Consider the following 4760-nt stretch of genomic DNA (forward strand, 5'->3'; position numbering starts at 1 on the left):
GATGATCTCCACCCTAGAGTTCTAAAGGAACTGGCCAAGGTCATTGCAAGTCCCCTGGCATGGCTTTACGAGCACTTGTGGTGCTCTGGTGAAGTACCGGAGGACTGGAAGAGGGCCAATGTGGTTCCCATCGTCAAAAAAGGCAGGAAGGAGGACCCGGGAAACTATAGGCCTGTTAGTCTTACCTTGATCCTAGGCAAGCTCCACTCATCACTTAAAGTGCTATAAGTTAGAGCACATTTGAACCAAACAGATGTATGTTGTTCAGTGTGGGGAGCTCACAGTGCTTATGGCCAGCAGGTAGGGGGAGCTCTTGCATGCCACTCAGCATGCCCCATGGACTCCCCAGCTGTGGGAAAACTCTGAGGACAGCTGAATGGGCAAGCAATCCCTGATTGGCTGCCTGGCATGAGAAAGCATTCCCCCCACTTGCTGTTCTCTCACTGTCAGCAACAGGAATCAGAGAATCACAGAGTATCAGGGTTAGAAGGGACATCTGGCCCAAGGCTAGAGACGGTTAGGGGCTAGGATGCAAGCAAGGAGCCCACCTACAAAGTGCTGGTGGAGGCAGTCTGTACACCTGTATCTCTCCTAGAGCCATGGGCTGAGGGTACCTGTCCTACCTAGATCAGTTACGGATTCAGGGGAGGAGAGAGAAGGGGTGCAGGGCAAGAGCACTTTGGGCAAGGCTGGACACACACAAGCCCTGCAACCCACTGAATGCCAATGCCAACAGCAGCAGCAGCAGCAGCAGCTATGCTTTGGTCCCTGCCCTGCCACACCATGGTTCTGCTCAAGGCCAGGCTGGAGACCCATACATACAGACACGCCCCCTCCCCCACCTCACGCTCCACTCATCACCAAAAGCCAGCTGAAGTAGCAGCACAGGGCTGTGCCAATTTTTGCTGCACTGGGAACTCTGGCAGGCAGGGGTGTAAAAGGAGCCCTCGTGCTATGCGGGGTGGGGGAGGGGTCTGGCCTATCTCCCACCAAGACCCAAGCGGAGAAGTTTCTACTACAGAAAAACAGTAGAGCAAATTTTTGTTTCAAACAACTCAGGAAGACCACAACAGGGCAGAATGTTTTTAACATTATGGATTCCTATTTGAAATATCTGGGTTTATCATGTGAATCATGTTTGTACACCTAGCAGTGCTAAAATTGTGTGGCATCCCCTGGCACACCTTAAAGAATATCAAGGCAGCCCAAGGTGCTGTGGCAACCTGGTTAATAATCACTGTTCTAACAAATTGTTAGAGAATAAAAGTAAATCAGTCAATCAAAGTTGGCAAATACAAACCCTTACTTGAAATCATAGGAAGAAAAAAGATGCAGCGGTCTGGACATGTAACAAGAAGGCCCAGTACCCTTACCAATACCATCCTGCAGGGTGTAGTGGATAGACAAAGAAGAGGAGGAAGACCTTGGATGAGCTGGATCACCAACATCAAAGACTGGATGGGATTAAACTTGACTGATTGTACAAGGATTGCAAAAGACTGAGAAAAATGGAGGAAAGCTATTGCTACATGAAAGGTGTCCCAACTGTTGGTGCAGCCTTTGGACTGAATAACTGAAAAGTTTATCATAGTTACTGCCAGTTGCTACAATCTCATTATCTTCATTTTTTGAATGTTGTAGAGCTGTGAGCCAATATCTCAAGTCCTAACATCAAAACTTCTTTATGTAAAGGTAAAGAAAGGATTAGGTATTTTAGAAAAGTGAATTATTCTACCCATGTCCCATCCCACCTTTTTCTTCCTCCATTTCCTCAGTGTACTCCATCTTCTCATTTTTGAATTATGGTTAATTAAAAGCATTCTCTCATTTGTGTTGCTTCATATTGTTCCTGATCTATCTGCAAAGCTTTAATTTAAGTCATGATAAAGAGTGACTGCTCAGCTAGTGTTTCTCAGTCTTGTTCTAGTCCCATCAGAAATACCACTTTTTACCCAATTCCACACTTTTAGAAGAAAAATAACTGTTTCCTACTCCATGTATTGTCATCCTGGATATCCATTTATCAAATTCTGGGAAAACATTTTAAAATTTTATAATAGTTTTTCAGTACTTTGGACATTCATATTATAGTCTATCAAATGTTCTTCAAATTTTAAAGCCATATAATTAATCAGCTTTCATATTCAAATGGAATGAAAGGTCACATCTTTGACAGAGAACAGAAAATGCAGAAAATTTAATTTTCAAATGGAATTGATGGTCCTTTTGAAGGTTCTGATATTAATAGAAGTGTTGTCCCCCCCCCATCCCCAATACCATATAGTCCCTTTTCATGTAGCAAAAGCATTTAGGATTATCTTTATAAGAGTCAAACACCTTTACAACTTATGTAATCTCTTTGCAAATGTTTCCAAAAAAAACAAAATATCTGAGAACTATCATGAGTATTCTTCATCAGAGTAAATATTTCCATTACTGTGTTTTAATATGCTTTTTTTTTCTATAGACTAACCATGAATTCAGTTGATAGAGAAAACCAGAAGGAAACTCCTCAAATTATCAATGCAAATTTTTCTATATGGTCTTAGCATCCTTTGGGGAAATTATTTCTTACAGTTCTCTGCATCTATTTCACTCTTTAAAAACCAGCATCTCAGTACAGTCTGTTTGTTATTAATTGATTCTACTGAAAGTCTTTGCTAGAATGATAAAAACTACCTTTTACTCCCTTTTTACAAAGTGCCTAGAAAAATGGTCATGGATGCTAGTTGAAACTTTGAGGTACTATTGTAATTAAAATAAGTAATAATCCATAAACATACTTTAATAATTTGTTTACAGTTTGTTCTATGAACATTTTAGACAAATGTTTCAGCCATTAGTCATTTGTAAACAACTTACTTTACACAGCATCTTTGACCATTTTCTGTGACTGGACATCTAAGTTACAGAGTAATATTTCTACTCCCTAATTAGGAGGCACAAAGCTATATATCCATGACTAAAACACTACAGGAACAGCTGTTCCGAGCCATCTTGGATGGAACTATTGATACCTCTATGCTTACAGCCCCAGTTGCAGTGTTTTTTTACCTGCTGCTTTATGTGTGTTAAATTGTCATCCAATAGGTCAACCAGAAATTATTCAGATTAACACTGAATATCTGTTTTTGTTTTTGTTTTTGTGTTTGCTCTTAAATGTATTAATTCGCACTATATAAAGATTGGTAATACGTTTTCTGCTTATATTTCTATTTTTCCTGTTTTCTTTTGCACAACCTGAGAACTCTGTTTCATTCTGCTAGAAAGATTCTTGGTTAATAAAGTTCTGAGAGGAAGTATGATGATGCTTCACTTCACAGAAGCTGTAGCTGAGTTTGCAGATCTCTATCTTGCAGTGGTGATTCCCACTGAATCTTTTTTGCTGACCTCCAACAAAGCAGAAATTTGTAATTCTTGGCCTAATCCCAAACTCTAGCAATGCTGATAAGACATTGCACACCTGGCTAGAGAAAAGGACACCACACACTTCTATTTTTTTAACCTGGATGCATGAAATTTGAAAACTATTCATTCACTTATGCCAGAGAGAGAATTTCAGCAACAATTTCAAAGTCAGATGAGTTATCTTGTGGAGCATGGGAAAACAACGTTGCTTTTAGACCTCCTTTTCCACTGTCACTTCTTCTAGCTTTCTATACTCTGAAAAATGACATTACTGCATAAAAATTCCATCTTAACTGGGTCTGTCTACATGAGATGCAGTAATGCTTATTAGCCTAATTTAAAGCTGATTACAGGTGAGCATCTACAGGAGCATGCCCTTCATGTGCATTAAAAATGGCAAAATCAGACTAATTACACCTAAATTTGAAATGCAGGTATCAAATTTAGGTGCGATTAGTTAAAGCACATTAATGCATGTGTAGACACGGCTCAGCACTAACTTTAGTGCTGTGTCTTCCCAGACACAAAGGGCACGTGGCAGGTCCGCAGAGACTTGGTGCCAAATCTCTGAACATGTAGACACCTGAAAAAAATCACTTAATGTGCATTAGTTTAATGCATATTAAATTTAGTCATGCTTAAATGCATGTGTAGACATGCCCACTGTGGAGTAAGCCAAAACCATTGCAGTTGGTTATGAAAGTTATACATGTCCTTGGAAGTTTACTTTGCTGTTTAAAATATATATTTTAGTTGAGAGGACTAGAACAGATTATTTGCAAACACTTTGCTGCAGTTTTGAGAATTTTCATAGACATTAGGGCTGGAAGGGACCTTGGAAGATCATTGAGTCCAGCCCCCACCCAAAGGGCAGGAAGTCAGCTGGGGTCATAGGATCCCAGCAAGATAAGCATCCAATATGCTTTTGAAGGTGTTCAGTGTAGGTGTTTGAACCAACTCTGATGGCAGGCTGTTCCAGACCTTGCAGGCTCAGACAGTAAAGAAATTCTTCCTTATGTCCAGCCTGAAACGGTCTTGTAGTAGTTTATGACCATTCGTCCTCATCATCCCTTGGGGCACTCTTGTGAACAAATGTTCCCCCAGATCTAGGTGATCACCCCTGATAAACTTATAGGGGGCTACCAGATCACTCCTGAGCCTGCGCTTTTCCAGGCTAAAGAGCCCCATGGCTCTCAGCCTGTCACTGTAAGGTCTGCTTTCCTGACCTGTGATCATGCACGTGGCTCTTCTCTGGACTCTCTCAAGCTTCTACACATTCTTTTTGAATTGTGGAGCCCAAAACTGGATGCAGTACTCCAGCTGCGGCCTCACCAAGGCTGAGTACAAGGGGA

Source organism: Crocodylus porosus, unplaced genomic scaffold, assembly GCF_001723895.1.
Source record: "Crocodylus porosus isolate Cpor-Errol unplaced genomic scaffold, CroPor_comp1, whole genome shotgun sequence".
Lineage (NCBI taxonomy): Eukaryota > Metazoa > Chordata > Crocodylia > Crocodylidae > Crocodylus > Crocodylus porosus.